The 10016-nt window shown below is 42.8% G+C and overlaps 58 non-coding genes across 58 annotated transcripts; all 58 read left to right on the top strand.

The window, feature by feature from the left end:
- The first annotated feature begins 36 nt into the window (after positions 1 to 36).
- On the top strand, positions 37 to 119 carry Trnas-cga (transfer RNA serine (anticodon CGA)). Its single transcript has one exon. It is a non-coding gene; the product is annotated as a tRNA-Ser (tRNA).
- A 69-nt stretch (positions 120 to 188) lies between these two features.
- Positions 189 to 270, top strand: Trnas-cga (transfer RNA serine (anticodon CGA)). The gene has a single exon. It is a non-coding gene; the product is annotated as a tRNA-Ser (tRNA).
- Positions 271 to 340: 70 nt separating this feature from the next.
- Trnas-cga (transfer RNA serine (anticodon CGA)) lies at positions 341 to 422 on the top strand. Its single transcript has one exon. It is a non-coding gene; the product is annotated as a tRNA-Ser (tRNA).
- A 374-nt stretch (positions 423 to 796) lies between these two features.
- On the top strand, positions 797 to 878 carry Trnas-cga (transfer RNA serine (anticodon CGA)). Its single transcript has one exon. It is a non-coding gene; the product is annotated as a tRNA-Ser (tRNA).
- A 70-nt stretch (positions 879 to 948) lies between these two features.
- On the top strand, positions 949 to 1030 carry Trnas-cga (transfer RNA serine (anticodon CGA)). The gene has a single exon. It is a non-coding gene; the product is annotated as a tRNA-Ser (tRNA).
- Positions 1031 to 1100: 70 nt separating this feature from the next.
- On the top strand, positions 1101 to 1182 carry Trnas-cga (transfer RNA serine (anticodon CGA)). The gene has a single exon. It is a non-coding gene; the product is annotated as a tRNA-Ser (tRNA).
- A 70-nt stretch (positions 1183 to 1252) lies between these two features.
- Positions 1253 to 1334, top strand: Trnas-cga (transfer RNA serine (anticodon CGA)). Its single transcript has one exon. It is a non-coding gene; the product is annotated as a tRNA-Ser (tRNA).
- Positions 1335 to 1404: 70 nt separating this feature from the next.
- Positions 1405 to 1486, top strand: Trnay-gua (transfer RNA tyrosine (anticodon GUA)). The gene has a single exon. It is a non-coding gene; the product is annotated as a tRNA-Tyr (tRNA).
- Positions 1487 to 1556: 70 nt separating this feature from the next.
- On the top strand, positions 1557 to 1638 carry Trnas-cga (transfer RNA serine (anticodon CGA)). Its single transcript has one exon. It is a non-coding gene; the product is annotated as a tRNA-Ser (tRNA).
- A 70-nt stretch (positions 1639 to 1708) lies between these two features.
- Positions 1709 to 1790, top strand: Trnas-cga (transfer RNA serine (anticodon CGA)). Its single transcript has one exon. It is a non-coding gene; the product is annotated as a tRNA-Ser (tRNA).
- Positions 1791 to 1861: 71 nt separating this feature from the next.
- Trnas-cga (transfer RNA serine (anticodon CGA)) lies at positions 1862 to 1943 on the top strand. Its single transcript has one exon. It is a non-coding gene; the product is annotated as a tRNA-Ser (tRNA).
- A 70-nt stretch (positions 1944 to 2013) lies between these two features.
- Trnas-cga (transfer RNA serine (anticodon CGA)) lies at positions 2014 to 2095 on the top strand. Its single transcript has one exon. It is a non-coding gene; the product is annotated as a tRNA-Ser (tRNA).
- A 70-nt stretch (positions 2096 to 2165) lies between these two features.
- On the top strand, positions 2166 to 2247 carry Trnas-cga (transfer RNA serine (anticodon CGA)). Its single transcript has one exon. It is a non-coding gene; the product is annotated as a tRNA-Ser (tRNA).
- A 70-nt stretch (positions 2248 to 2317) lies between these two features.
- Trnas-cga (transfer RNA serine (anticodon CGA)) lies at positions 2318 to 2399 on the top strand. Its single transcript has one exon. It is a non-coding gene; the product is annotated as a tRNA-Ser (tRNA).
- Positions 2400 to 2469: 70 nt separating this feature from the next.
- On the top strand, positions 2470 to 2550 carry Trnac-aca (transfer RNA cysteine (anticodon ACA)). Its single transcript has one exon. It is a non-coding gene; the product is annotated as a tRNA-Cys (tRNA).
- Positions 2551 to 2620: 70 nt separating this feature from the next.
- Positions 2621 to 2702, top strand: Trnas-cga (transfer RNA serine (anticodon CGA)). The gene has a single exon. It is a non-coding gene; the product is annotated as a tRNA-Ser (tRNA).
- A 70-nt stretch (positions 2703 to 2772) lies between these two features.
- Trnas-cga (transfer RNA serine (anticodon CGA)) lies at positions 2773 to 2854 on the top strand. The gene has a single exon. It is a non-coding gene; the product is annotated as a tRNA-Ser (tRNA).
- Positions 2855 to 2924: 70 nt separating this feature from the next.
- On the top strand, positions 2925 to 3006 carry Trnay-gua (transfer RNA tyrosine (anticodon GUA)). Its single transcript has one exon. It is a non-coding gene; the product is annotated as a tRNA-Tyr (tRNA).
- A 70-nt stretch (positions 3007 to 3076) lies between these two features.
- Positions 3077 to 3158, top strand: Trnas-cga (transfer RNA serine (anticodon CGA)). Its single transcript has one exon. It is a non-coding gene; the product is annotated as a tRNA-Ser (tRNA).
- A 70-nt stretch (positions 3159 to 3228) lies between these two features.
- Positions 3229 to 3310, top strand: Trnas-cga (transfer RNA serine (anticodon CGA)). Its single transcript has one exon. It is a non-coding gene; the product is annotated as a tRNA-Ser (tRNA).
- Positions 3311 to 3380: 70 nt separating this feature from the next.
- Trnas-cga (transfer RNA serine (anticodon CGA)) lies at positions 3381 to 3462 on the top strand. The gene has a single exon. It is a non-coding gene; the product is annotated as a tRNA-Ser (tRNA).
- Positions 3463 to 3532: 70 nt separating this feature from the next.
- Positions 3533 to 3614, top strand: Trnas-cga (transfer RNA serine (anticodon CGA)). The gene has a single exon. It is a non-coding gene; the product is annotated as a tRNA-Ser (tRNA).
- Positions 3615 to 3684: 70 nt separating this feature from the next.
- On the top strand, positions 3685 to 3766 carry Trnas-cga (transfer RNA serine (anticodon CGA)). The gene has a single exon. It is a non-coding gene; the product is annotated as a tRNA-Ser (tRNA).
- A 70-nt stretch (positions 3767 to 3836) lies between these two features.
- Positions 3837 to 3918, top strand: Trnas-cga (transfer RNA serine (anticodon CGA)). The gene has a single exon. It is a non-coding gene; the product is annotated as a tRNA-Ser (tRNA).
- Positions 3919 to 3989: 71 nt separating this feature from the next.
- Positions 3990 to 4071, top strand: Trnas-cga (transfer RNA serine (anticodon CGA)). Its single transcript has one exon. It is a non-coding gene; the product is annotated as a tRNA-Ser (tRNA).
- A 70-nt stretch (positions 4072 to 4141) lies between these two features.
- Positions 4142 to 4223, top strand: Trnas-cga (transfer RNA serine (anticodon CGA)). The gene has a single exon. It is a non-coding gene; the product is annotated as a tRNA-Ser (tRNA).
- Positions 4224 to 4293: 70 nt separating this feature from the next.
- On the top strand, positions 4294 to 4375 carry Trnas-cga (transfer RNA serine (anticodon CGA)). Its single transcript has one exon. It is a non-coding gene; the product is annotated as a tRNA-Ser (tRNA).
- Positions 4376 to 4445: 70 nt separating this feature from the next.
- On the top strand, positions 4446 to 4527 carry Trnas-cga (transfer RNA serine (anticodon CGA)). The gene has a single exon. It is a non-coding gene; the product is annotated as a tRNA-Ser (tRNA).
- A 70-nt stretch (positions 4528 to 4597) lies between these two features.
- Positions 4598 to 4678, top strand: Trnas-cga (transfer RNA serine (anticodon CGA)). Its single transcript has one exon. It is a non-coding gene; the product is annotated as a tRNA-Ser (tRNA).
- A 70-nt stretch (positions 4679 to 4748) lies between these two features.
- Trnas-cga (transfer RNA serine (anticodon CGA)) lies at positions 4749 to 4830 on the top strand. The gene has a single exon. It is a non-coding gene; the product is annotated as a tRNA-Ser (tRNA).
- Positions 4831 to 4900: 70 nt separating this feature from the next.
- Trnac-aca (transfer RNA cysteine (anticodon ACA)) lies at positions 4901 to 4981 on the top strand. The gene has a single exon. It is a non-coding gene; the product is annotated as a tRNA-Cys (tRNA).
- Positions 4982 to 5355: 374 nt separating this feature from the next.
- Positions 5356 to 5437, top strand: Trnay-gua (transfer RNA tyrosine (anticodon GUA)). The gene has a single exon. It is a non-coding gene; the product is annotated as a tRNA-Tyr (tRNA).
- Positions 5438 to 5507: 70 nt separating this feature from the next.
- Trnas-cga (transfer RNA serine (anticodon CGA)) lies at positions 5508 to 5589 on the top strand. The gene has a single exon. It is a non-coding gene; the product is annotated as a tRNA-Ser (tRNA).
- A 70-nt stretch (positions 5590 to 5659) lies between these two features.
- On the top strand, positions 5660 to 5741 carry Trnas-cga (transfer RNA serine (anticodon CGA)). Its single transcript has one exon. It is a non-coding gene; the product is annotated as a tRNA-Ser (tRNA).
- A 70-nt stretch (positions 5742 to 5811) lies between these two features.
- Positions 5812 to 5893, top strand: Trnas-cga (transfer RNA serine (anticodon CGA)). The gene has a single exon. It is a non-coding gene; the product is annotated as a tRNA-Ser (tRNA).
- A 70-nt stretch (positions 5894 to 5963) lies between these two features.
- On the top strand, positions 5964 to 6046 carry Trnas-cga (transfer RNA serine (anticodon CGA)). The gene has a single exon. It is a non-coding gene; the product is annotated as a tRNA-Ser (tRNA).
- Positions 6047 to 6115: 69 nt separating this feature from the next.
- On the top strand, positions 6116 to 6197 carry Trnas-cga (transfer RNA serine (anticodon CGA)). Its single transcript has one exon. It is a non-coding gene; the product is annotated as a tRNA-Ser (tRNA).
- Positions 6198 to 6419: 222 nt separating this feature from the next.
- Positions 6420 to 6501, top strand: Trnas-cga (transfer RNA serine (anticodon CGA)). The gene has a single exon. It is a non-coding gene; the product is annotated as a tRNA-Ser (tRNA).
- Positions 6502 to 6723: 222 nt separating this feature from the next.
- On the top strand, positions 6724 to 6805 carry Trnas-cga (transfer RNA serine (anticodon CGA)). The gene has a single exon. It is a non-coding gene; the product is annotated as a tRNA-Ser (tRNA).
- A 70-nt stretch (positions 6806 to 6875) lies between these two features.
- Positions 6876 to 6957, top strand: Trnas-cga (transfer RNA serine (anticodon CGA)). Its single transcript has one exon. It is a non-coding gene; the product is annotated as a tRNA-Ser (tRNA).
- Positions 6958 to 7027: 70 nt separating this feature from the next.
- Positions 7028 to 7109, top strand: Trnas-cga (transfer RNA serine (anticodon CGA)). The gene has a single exon. It is a non-coding gene; the product is annotated as a tRNA-Ser (tRNA).
- A 70-nt stretch (positions 7110 to 7179) lies between these two features.
- On the top strand, positions 7180 to 7261 carry Trnas-cga (transfer RNA serine (anticodon CGA)). The gene has a single exon. It is a non-coding gene; the product is annotated as a tRNA-Ser (tRNA).
- A 70-nt stretch (positions 7262 to 7331) lies between these two features.
- Positions 7332 to 7413, top strand: Trnas-cga (transfer RNA serine (anticodon CGA)). Its single transcript has one exon. It is a non-coding gene; the product is annotated as a tRNA-Ser (tRNA).
- Positions 7414 to 7634: 221 nt separating this feature from the next.
- Positions 7635 to 7716, top strand: Trnas-cga (transfer RNA serine (anticodon CGA)). The gene has a single exon. It is a non-coding gene; the product is annotated as a tRNA-Ser (tRNA).
- Positions 7717 to 7786: 70 nt separating this feature from the next.
- Trnas-gga (transfer RNA serine (anticodon GGA)) lies at positions 7787 to 7868 on the top strand. Its single transcript has one exon. It is a non-coding gene; the product is annotated as a tRNA-Ser (tRNA).
- A 70-nt stretch (positions 7869 to 7938) lies between these two features.
- Trnal-caa (transfer RNA leucine (anticodon CAA)) lies at positions 7939 to 8020 on the top strand. The gene has a single exon. It is a non-coding gene; the product is annotated as a tRNA-Leu (tRNA).
- Positions 8021 to 8090: 70 nt separating this feature from the next.
- Trnas-cga (transfer RNA serine (anticodon CGA)) lies at positions 8091 to 8172 on the top strand. Its single transcript has one exon. It is a non-coding gene; the product is annotated as a tRNA-Ser (tRNA).
- A 70-nt stretch (positions 8173 to 8242) lies between these two features.
- Positions 8243 to 8324, top strand: Trnas-cga (transfer RNA serine (anticodon CGA)). The gene has a single exon. It is a non-coding gene; the product is annotated as a tRNA-Ser (tRNA).
- A 70-nt stretch (positions 8325 to 8394) lies between these two features.
- Trnas-cga (transfer RNA serine (anticodon CGA)) lies at positions 8395 to 8476 on the top strand. The gene has a single exon. It is a non-coding gene; the product is annotated as a tRNA-Ser (tRNA).
- Positions 8477 to 8546: 70 nt separating this feature from the next.
- Trnas-cga (transfer RNA serine (anticodon CGA)) lies at positions 8547 to 8629 on the top strand. Its single transcript has one exon. It is a non-coding gene; the product is annotated as a tRNA-Ser (tRNA).
- A 69-nt stretch (positions 8630 to 8698) lies between these two features.
- Trnas-cga (transfer RNA serine (anticodon CGA)) lies at positions 8699 to 8780 on the top strand. Its single transcript has one exon. It is a non-coding gene; the product is annotated as a tRNA-Ser (tRNA).
- Positions 8781 to 9002: 222 nt separating this feature from the next.
- Positions 9003 to 9084, top strand: Trnas-gga (transfer RNA serine (anticodon GGA)). The gene has a single exon. It is a non-coding gene; the product is annotated as a tRNA-Ser (tRNA).
- A 70-nt stretch (positions 9085 to 9154) lies between these two features.
- On the top strand, positions 9155 to 9236 carry Trnal-caa (transfer RNA leucine (anticodon CAA)). The gene has a single exon. It is a non-coding gene; the product is annotated as a tRNA-Leu (tRNA).
- A 70-nt stretch (positions 9237 to 9306) lies between these two features.
- Trnas-cga (transfer RNA serine (anticodon CGA)) lies at positions 9307 to 9388 on the top strand. Its single transcript has one exon. It is a non-coding gene; the product is annotated as a tRNA-Ser (tRNA).
- A 70-nt stretch (positions 9389 to 9458) lies between these two features.
- On the top strand, positions 9459 to 9540 carry Trnas-cga (transfer RNA serine (anticodon CGA)). Its single transcript has one exon. It is a non-coding gene; the product is annotated as a tRNA-Ser (tRNA).
- Positions 9541 to 9610: 70 nt separating this feature from the next.
- Positions 9611 to 9692, top strand: Trnas-cga (transfer RNA serine (anticodon CGA)). The gene has a single exon. It is a non-coding gene; the product is annotated as a tRNA-Ser (tRNA).
- Positions 9693 to 9762: 70 nt separating this feature from the next.
- Positions 9763 to 9844, top strand: Trnas-cga (transfer RNA serine (anticodon CGA)). The gene has a single exon. It is a non-coding gene; the product is annotated as a tRNA-Ser (tRNA).
- A 70-nt stretch (positions 9845 to 9914) lies between these two features.
- Positions 9915 to 9996, top strand: Trnas-cga (transfer RNA serine (anticodon CGA)). The gene has a single exon. It is a non-coding gene; the product is annotated as a tRNA-Ser (tRNA).
- Positions 9997 to 10016: the final 20 nt, after the last annotated feature.

The following is a 10016-nucleotide window of genomic DNA, read 5'->3' on the forward strand; positions in this document are numbered from 1 at the left end:
CTAACGCTCAAAAGTTTATTTTGATGTGCGACAGCAGCTGCGATGGCCGAGTGGTTAAGGCGTTGGACTCGAAATCCGATGGGCAATGCCCGCACAGGGTCGAATCCTGTTCGTAGGCATTTACTTTTATAAACTTTGGTAATTAATATACACTAACGCTCAAATGTTTATTTTGATGTGCGACAGCAGCTGCGATGGCCGAGTGGTTAAGGCGTTGGAGTCGAAATCCAATGGGCAATGCCCGCACAGGTTCGAATGCTGTTCGTAGCGATTTAGTTTTATAAACTTTGATAATTAATATACACTGACGCTCAAATGTTTATTTTGATGTGCGACAGCATCTGCGATGGCCGAGTGGTTAAGGCGTTGGACTCGAAATCCAATGGGCAATGCCCTCACAGGTTCGAATTCTGTTCGTAGCGATTTACTTTCATAAACTTTGGTAATTAATATACACTAACGCTCAAATGTTTACTTTGATGTGCGACAGCAGCTGTGATGGCCGAGTGGTCAAGGCGTTGGACTCTAAATCCAATGGGCAATGCCCGCACAGGTTCGAATCCTGTTCGTAGCGATTTACTTTTATAAACTTTGGTAATTAATATACACTAACGCTCAAATGTTTTTTTTGATGTACGAAAGCAGCTGCGATGCCAGAGTGGTTAAGGCGTTGGACTCGAAATTCAATGGGAAATGCCCTCAAAGGTTCGAATCCTGTTCGTAGCGATTTACTTTTATAAACTTTGGTTATTAATATACACTAACGCTCAAATGTTTATTTTGATGTACGAAAGCAGCTGCGATGGCCGAGTGGTTAACGCGTTGGACTCGAAATTCAATGGGCAATACCCGCACAGGTTCGAATCCTGTTCGTACCGATTTACTTTTGTGAACTTTGGTAATTAATATACACTAACGCTCATATGTTTATTTTGATGTGTGGCAGCAGCAGCGATGGCCGAGTGGTTAATGCGTTGGACTCGAAATCCAATGGGCAATGCCCGCACAGGTTCGAATCCTGTTCGTAGCGATTTACTTTTATAAACTTTGGTAATTATCATAAACTAACGCTCAAATGTGTATTTTGATGTGCGACAGCAGCTGCGATGGCCGAGTGGTTAAGGCGTTGGACTCGAAATCCAATGGGCAATGCCCGCACAGGTTCGAATCCTGTTCGTAGCGATTTACTTTTATAAACTTTGGTAATTAATATACACTAACGCTCAAATGTTTATTTTGATGTGCGACAACAGCTGCGATGGCCGAGTGGTTAAGGCGTTGGACTCGAAATCCAATGGGCAATGCCCGCACAGGGTCGAATCCTGTTCGTTGCGATTTACTTTTATAAACTTTGGTAATTAATATACACTAACGCTCAAATGTTTATTTTGATGTGCGACAGCAGCTGCGATGGCCGAGTGGTTAAGGCGTTGGACTGTAAATCCAATGGGCAATGCCCGCACAGGTTCGAATCCTGTTCGTAGCGATTTACTTTTATAAACTTTGGTAATTAATATACACTAACGCTCAAATGTTTATTTTGATGTGCGACAGCAGCTGCGATGGCCAAGTGGTTAAGGCGTTGGACTCGAAATCCAATGGGCAATGCCCGAACAGGTTCGAATCCGTTTCGTAGCGATTTACTTTTATAGACTTTGGTAATTAATATACACTAACGCTCAAATGTTTATTTTGATGTGCGACAGCAATTGCGATGGCCGAGTGGTAAAGGCGTTGGAGTCGAAATCCAATGGGCAATGCCCGCACAGGTTCGAATCCTGTTCGTAGCGATTTACTTTTAAAAACTTTGGTAATTAAAATACACTAACGCTCAAAAGTTTATTTTGTATGTGCGACAGCAGCTGCGATGGCCGAGTGGTTAAGGCGTTGGACTCGACATCCAATGGGCAATGCCCGCGCAGGGTCGAATCCTGTTCGTTGCGATTTACTTTTATAAACTTTGGTAATTAATATACACTAACGCTCAAATGTTTACTTTGATGTGCGACAGCAGCTGCGATGGCCGAGTGGTTAAGGCGTTGGACTCGAAATCCAATGGGCAATGCCCGCACAGGTTCGAATGCTGTTCGTAGCGATTTACTTTTATAAACTTTGGTAATTAATATATACTAACGCTCAAATGTTTATTTTGATGTGCGGCAGCAGCTGCGATGGCCGAGTGGTTAAGGCGTTGGACTCGAAATCCAATGGGCAATGCCCTCACAGGTTCGAATCCTGTTCGTAGCGATTTACTTTTATAAACTTTGGTAATTAATATACACTAATGCTCTCATGTTTATTTTGATATGAGACAGTAGCTGCGATGGCCGAGTGGTTAAGGCGTTGGACTCGAAATCCAATGGGAAATACCCGTACAGGTTCGAATCCTGTTCGTAGCGATTTACTTTTATAAACTTTGGTAATTAATATACACTAATGCTCTCATGTTTTTTTAGATATGCGACAGCAGCTGCGATGGCCGAGTGGTGAAGGGGTTGGACTACAAATCCAATGGGCAATGCCGTACAGGGTTGAATCCTGTTCGCAGCGATTTACTTTTACAAACTTAGCTAATTAGTATACACTAATGCTCAAATGTTTATGTTGATAAGCGACAGTAGCTGAGATGGCCGAGTGGTTAAGGCGTTGGACTCGAAATCCAATGGGCAATGCCCGCACAGGTTCGAATCCTGTTCGTTGCGATTTACTTTTATAAACTTTGGTAATTAATATACACTAACGCTCAAATCTTTACTTTGATGCGCGAGAGCAGCTGCGATGGCCGAGTGGTTAAGGCGTTGGACTCGAAATCCAATGGGCAATTCCCGCACAGGTTCGAATGCTCTTCGTAGCGATTTACTTTTATAAACTTTGGTAATTAATATATACTAACGCTCAAATGTTTATTTTGATGTGCGACAGCAGCTGCGATGGCCGAGTGGTTAAGGCGTTGGACTGTAAATCCAATGGGCAATGCCCTCACAGGTTCGAATCCTGTTCGTAGCGATTTACTTTTATAAACTTTGGTAATTAATATACACTAATGCTCTCAAGGTTGTTTTGATATGAGACAGTAGCTGCGATGGCCGAGTGGTTAAGGCGTTGGACTCGAAATCCAATGGGCAATACCCGCACAGGTTCGAATCCTGTTCGTAGCGATTTACTTTTATAAACTTTGGCAATTAATATACACTAATTCTCTCATGTTTATTTAGGTATGCTACAATAGCTACGATGGCCGAGTGGTTAAGGCTTTGGACTCGAAATCCAATGGGCAATGCCCGCACAGATTCGAATCCTGTTCGTAGCGATTTACTTTTATAAACTTTGGTAATTAATATACACTAACGCTCAAATGTTTATTTTGATGTGCGACAGCAGCTGCGATGGCCGAGTTGTTTAGGCGTTGGACTCGAAATCCAATGGGCAATGCCCGCACAGGTTCGAATCCTGTTCGTAGCGATTTACTTTTATTAAATTTGGTAATTAATATACACTTACGCTCAAATGTTTATTTTGATGTGCGACAGCAGCTGCGATGGCCGAGTGGTTAAGGCTTTGGACTCGAAATCCAATGGGCAATGCCCGCACAGGTTCGAATCCTGTTCGTAGCGATTTACTTTTATAAACTTTGGTAATTAATATACACTAAAGCTAAAATGTTTATTTTGATGTGCGACAGCAGCTGCGATGGCCGAGTGGTTAAGGCGTTGGACTCGAAATCCAATGAGCAATACCCGCACAGGTTCGAATCCTGTTCGTAGCGATTTACTTTTATAAACTGTGGTAATTAAAATACACTAACGCTCAAAAGTTTATTATGATGTGCGACAGCAGCTGCGATGGCCGAGTGGTTAAGGCGTTGGACTCGAAATCCAATGGGCAATGCCCGCACAGGTTCGAATCCTGTTCGTAGCGATTTACTTTTAAAAACTTTGGTAATTAAAATACACTAACGCTCAAAAGTTTATTTTGTATGTGCGACAGCAGCTGCGATGGCCGAGTGGTTAAGGCGTTGGACTCGACATCCAATGGGCAATGCCCGCACAGGGTCGAATCCTGTTCGTAGCGATTTACTTTTATAAACTTTGGTAATTAATATACACTAATGCTCTCAAGGTTGTTTTGATATGAGACAGTAGCTGCGATGGCCGAGTGGTTAAGGCGTTGGACTCGAAATCCAATGGGCAATACCCGCACAGGTTCGAATCCTGTTCGTAGCGATTTACTTTTATAAACTTTGGCAATTAATATACACTAATTCTCTCATGTTTATTTAGGTATGCTACAGTAGCTACGATGGCCGAGTGGTTAAGGCTTTGGACTCGAAATCCAATGGGCAATGCCCGCACAGATTCGAATCCTGTTCGTAGCGATTTACTTTTATAAACTTTGGTAATTAATATACACTAACGCTCAAATGTTTATTTTGATGTGCGACAGCAGCTGCGATGGCCGAGTTGTTTAGGCGTTGGACTCGAAATCCAATGAGCAATGCCCGCACATGTTCGAATCCTGTTCGTAGCGATTTACTTTTATAAACTTTGGTAATTAATATACACTAAAGCTAAAATGTTTATTTTGATGTGCGACAGCAGCTGCGATGGCCGGTGGTTAAGGCGTTGGGCTCGAAATCCAATGAGCAATGCCCGCACAGGTTCGAATCCTGTTCGTAGCGATTTACTTTTATAAACTGTGGTAATTAAAATACACTAACGCTCAAAAGTTTATTATGATGTGCGACAGCAGCTGCGATGGCCGAGTGGTTAAGGCGTTGGACTCGAAATCCAATGGGCAATGCCCGCACAGGTTCGAATCCTGTTCGTAGCGATTTACTTTTATAAACTTTGGTAATTAATATACACTAACGCTCCAATGTTTACTTTGATGCGCGACAGCAGCTGCGATGGCCGAGTGGTGAAGGGGTTGGACTACAAATCCAATGGGCAATGCCGTACAGGGTTGAATCCTGTTCGCAGCGATTTACTTTTATAAACTTTGGTAATTAATATACACTAATGCTCTCATGTTTATTTAAATACGCGAAAGCAGCTGCGATGGACGAGTTGTTAAGGCGTTGGACTCGTAATCTAGTGGGCAATGTCCGAACAGGTTCGAATCCTCTGCGTCGCAATCTACTTTTATAAGCTTTGGTAATTAATATACAATAACGCTGAAATGTTTATTTTGATGTGCGACAGCAGCTGCGATGGCCGAGTGGTTAAGGCGTTGGACCCGAAGACCAATGGGCAATGCCCACACAGGTTCGAATCCTGTTCGTAGCGATTTACTTTTATGAACTTTGGCAATTAATATACACTAATTCTCTCATGTTTATTTAGGTATTCGACAGTAGCTACGATGGCCGAGTGGTTAAGGCTTTGGACTGTAAATCCAATGGGCAATGCCCGCACAGATTCGAATCCTGTTCGTAGCGATTTACTTTTATAAACTTTAGTAAATAATATACACTAACGCTCAAATGTTTATTTTGATGTGCGACAGCAGCTGCGATGGCCGAGTGGTTAAGGCGATGGACTCGAAATCCAATGGGCAATGCTGGCACAGGTTCGAATCCCGTTCGTAGCGATTTAGTTTAATAAAATTTGGTAATTAATATACACTAACGCTCAAATGTTTATTTTGATGTGCGACAGCAGCTGCGATGGCCGAGTGGTTAAGGCGTTGGACTCGAAATCCAATGGGCAATGCCCGCACAGGTTCGAAACCTGTTCGTAGCGATTTACTTTTATAAACTGTGGTGATTAATATACAATAACGCTCAAATGTTTATTTTGATGTACGACAGCAGCTGCGATGGCGGAGTGGTTAAGGCGTTGGAGTCGAAATCCAATGGGCAATGCCCGCACAGGTTCGAATCCTGTTCGTAGCGATTTTCTTTTACAAACTTTGGTAATTAAAATACCCTAACGCTCAAAAGTTTATTTTGATGTGCGACAGCAGCTGCGATGGCCGAGTGGTTAAGGCGTTGGACTCGAAATCCGATGGGCAATTCCCGCACAGGTGCGAATCCTGTTCGTAGGCATTTACTTGTATAAACTTTGGTAATTAATATACAGTAACGCTCAAAAGTTTATTTTGATGTGCGACAGCAGCTGCGATGGCCGAGTGGTTAAGGCGTTGGACTCGAAATCCAATGGGCAATGCCCGCACAGGTTCGAATCCTGTTCGTAGCGATTTATTTTTATAAACTTTGGTAATTAATATACACTAACGCTCAAATGTTTATTTTGATGTGCGACACCAGCTGCGATGGCCGAGTGGTTAAGGCGTTAGAGTCTAAATCCAATGGGCAATGCCCGCACAGGTTCGAATCCTGTTCGTAGCGATTTACTTTTATAAACTTTGGTAATTAATATACACTTACGCTCAAATGTTTATTTTGATGTGCGACAGCAGCTGCGATGGCCGAGTGGTTAAGGCGTTGGACTCGAAATCCAATGGGCAATGCCCGCACACGTTCGAATCCTGTTCGTAGCGATTTACTTTCATAAACTTTGGTAATTAAAATACACTGAAGCTCAAATGTTTATTTTGATGTGCGACAGCAGCTGCGATGGCCGAGTGGTTAAGGCGAAGGCCTCGAAATCCAATGAGCAATGCCCGCACAGATTCGAATCCTGTTCGTAGCGATTTACTTTTATAAACTGTGGTAATTAAAATACACTAACGCTCAAATGTTTATTTTAGTGTGCGACAGCAGCTGCGATGGCCGAGTGGTTAAGGCGTTGGACTCGAAATCCAATAAGCAATGCCCGCACAGGTGCGAATCTTGTTCGTAGCGATTTACTTTTATAAACTTTGGTAATTAATATACACTAACGCTCAACTGTTTACTTTGATGCGCGACAGCAGCTGCGATGGCCGAGTGGTTAAGGCGTTGGACTCGAAATCCAATGGGCAATGCCCGCAAAGGTTCGAATGCTGTTCGTAGCGATTTACTTTTATAAACTTTGGTAATTAATATACACTAACGCTCAAATGTTTATTTTGATGTGCGACAGAAGCTGCGATGGCCGAGTGGTTAAGGCGTTGGACTCGAAATCCAATGGGCAATGCCCGCACAGGTTCGAATCCTGTTCGTAGCGATTTACTTTTATAAACTTTGGTAATTAATATACACTAACGCTCAAATGTTTATTACGATGTTCGACAGCAGCTGCGATGGCCGAGTGGTTAAGGCGTTGGACTCGAAATCCAATGGGCAATGCCCGCACAGGTTCGAATCCTGTTCGTAGCGATTTACTTTTATAAACTTTGGTAATTAATATACACTAACGCTCAAATGTTTATTTTGATGTATGAAAGCAGCTGCGATGGCCGAGCGGTTAAGGCGTTGGACTCGAAATCCAATGGGCAATGCCCGCACTGGTTCGAATCCTGTTCGTAGCGATTTACTTTTATAAACTTTGGTAATTAATATAAACTAACGCTTAAATGTTTATTTTGATGTGCGACAGCAGCTGCGATGGCCGAGTGGTTAAGGCGTTGGACTCGAAATTCAATGGGCAATGGTCGCACAGGTTCAATCATATTCGTAGCGATTTACTTTTATAAACTTTGGTAATTAATATACACTAACGCTCAAATGTTTATTTTTATGTACGAAAGCAGCTGCGATGGCCGAGTGGTTAAGGCGTTGGACTCGAAATCCAATGGGCAATGCCCGCACAGGTTCGAATCCTGTTCGTAGCGATTTACTTTTATAAACATTGGTAATTAATATACACTAACGCTAACATGTTTATTTTGATGTGCGACAGCAGCTGCGATGGCCGAGTTGTTAAGGCGTTGGACTGGAAATCCAATGGGCAATGCCCGCACAGGGTCGAATCCTGTTCGTAGCGATTTACTTTTATAAACTTTGGTAATTAATATACACTAACGCTCAAATGTTTATTTTGATGTACGAAAGCAGCTGCTGTGGCCGAGTGGTTAAGGCGTTGGACTCAAAATCCAATGGGCAATGCCCGCACAGGGTCGAATCCTGTTCGTAGCGATTTAGTTTTATAAACGTGGTTAATTAATATACACTAACGCTCAAAAGTTTATTTTGATGTGCGACAGCAGCTGCGATGGCCGAGTGGTTAAGGCGATGGACTCGAAATCCAATGAGCAATGCCCGCACAGGTTCGAATCCCGTTCGTAGCGATTTAGTTTAATAAAATTTGGTAATTAATATACACTAACGCTCAAATGTTTATTTTGATGTGCGACAGCAGCTGCGATGGCCGAGTGGTTAAGGCGTTGGACTCGAAATCCAATGGGCAATGCCCGCACAGGTTCGAAACCTGTTCGTAGCGATTTACTTTTATACACTGTGGTGATTAATATACAATAACGCTCAAATGTTTATTTTGATGTACGACAGCAGCTGCGATGGCGGAGTGGTTAAGGCGTTGGAGTCGAAATCCAATGGGCAATACCCGCACAGGTTCGAATCCTGTTCGTAGCGATTTTCTTTTATAAACTTTGGTAATTAAAATACCCTAACGCTCAAAAGTTTATTTTGATGTGCGACAGCAGCTGCGATGGCCGAGTGGTTAAGGCGTTGGACTCGAAATCCGATGGGCAATTCCCGCACAGGTGCGAATCCTGTTCGTAGGCATTTACTTGTATAAACTTTGGTAATTAATATACAGTAACGCTCAAATGTTTATTTTGATGTGCGACAGCAGCTGCGATGGCCGAGTGGTTAAGGCGTTGGACTCGAAATCCAATGGGCAATGCCCGCACAGGTTCGAATCCTGTTCGTAGCGATTTATTTTTATAAACTTTGGTAATTAATATACACTAACGCTCAAATGTTTATTTTGATGTGCGACACCAGCTGCGATGGCCGAGTGGTTAAGGCGTTAGAGTCTAAATCCAATGGGCAATGCCCGCACAGGTGCGAATCCTGTTCGTAGCGATTTACTTTTATAAACATTGGTAATTAATATACACTAACGCTAACATGTTTATTTTGATGTGCGACAGCAGCTGCGATGGCCGAGTTGTTAAGGCGTTGGACTGGAAATCCAATGGGCAATTCCCGCACAGGGTCGAATCCTGTTCGTAGCGATTTACTTTTATAAACTTTGGTAATTAATATACACTAACGCTCAAATGTTTATTTTGATGTACGAAAGCAGCTGCTGTGGCCGAGTGGTTAAGGCGTTGGACTCAAAATCCAATGGGCAATGCCCGCACAGGGTCGAATCCTGTTCGTAGCGATTTAGTTTTATAAACGTGGTTAATTAATATACACTAACGCTCAAATGTTTATTTTGATGTGCGACAGCAGCTGCGATGGCCGAGTGGTTAAGGCGTTGGAGTCGAAATCCAATGGGCAATGCCCGCACAGGTTCGAATCCTGTTCGTAGCGATTTACTTTTATAAACTTTGGTAATTAATATACACTAACGCTCAAATGTTTATTTTGATGTGCGACAGCAGCTGCGATGGCCGAGTGGTTAAGGCGTTGGACTCGAAATCCAATGGGCAATGCCCGCACACGTTCGAATCCTGTTCGTAGCGATTTACTTTTATAAACTTTGGTAATTAATATAAACTAACGCTCACATGTTTTTTTTGATGTGCGACAGCAGCTGCGATGGCCGAGTTGTTAAGGCGTTGGAGTCGAAATCCAATGGGCAATACCCTCACAGGTTCGAATCCTGTTCGTAGCGATTTACTTTTATAAACTTTGGTAATTAATATACACTAACGCTCAAATGTTTATTTTGATGTACGAAAGCAGCTGCGATGGCCGAGTGGTTAAGGCGTTGGACTCGAAATCCAATGGGCAATGCCCGCACAGGTTCGAATCCTGTTCGTAGCGATTTACTTTTATAAACTTTGGTAATTAATATATACTAACGCTAAAATTTGTACTTTGATGTGCGACAGCAGCTGCGATGGCCGAGTGGTTCAGGCGTTGGACTCGAAATCCAATGAGCAATGCCCGCACAGGTTCGAATCCTGTTCGCAGCGATTTAATTTTATAAACTTTG

The sequence above is a fragment of the Euprymna scolopes genome, chromosome 15, assembly GCF_053919585.1.
Source record: "Euprymna scolopes isolate OS-2025 chromosome 15, ASM5391958v1, whole genome shotgun sequence".
Lineage (NCBI taxonomy): Eukaryota > Metazoa > Mollusca > Cephalopoda > Sepiida > Sepiolidae > Euprymna > Euprymna scolopes.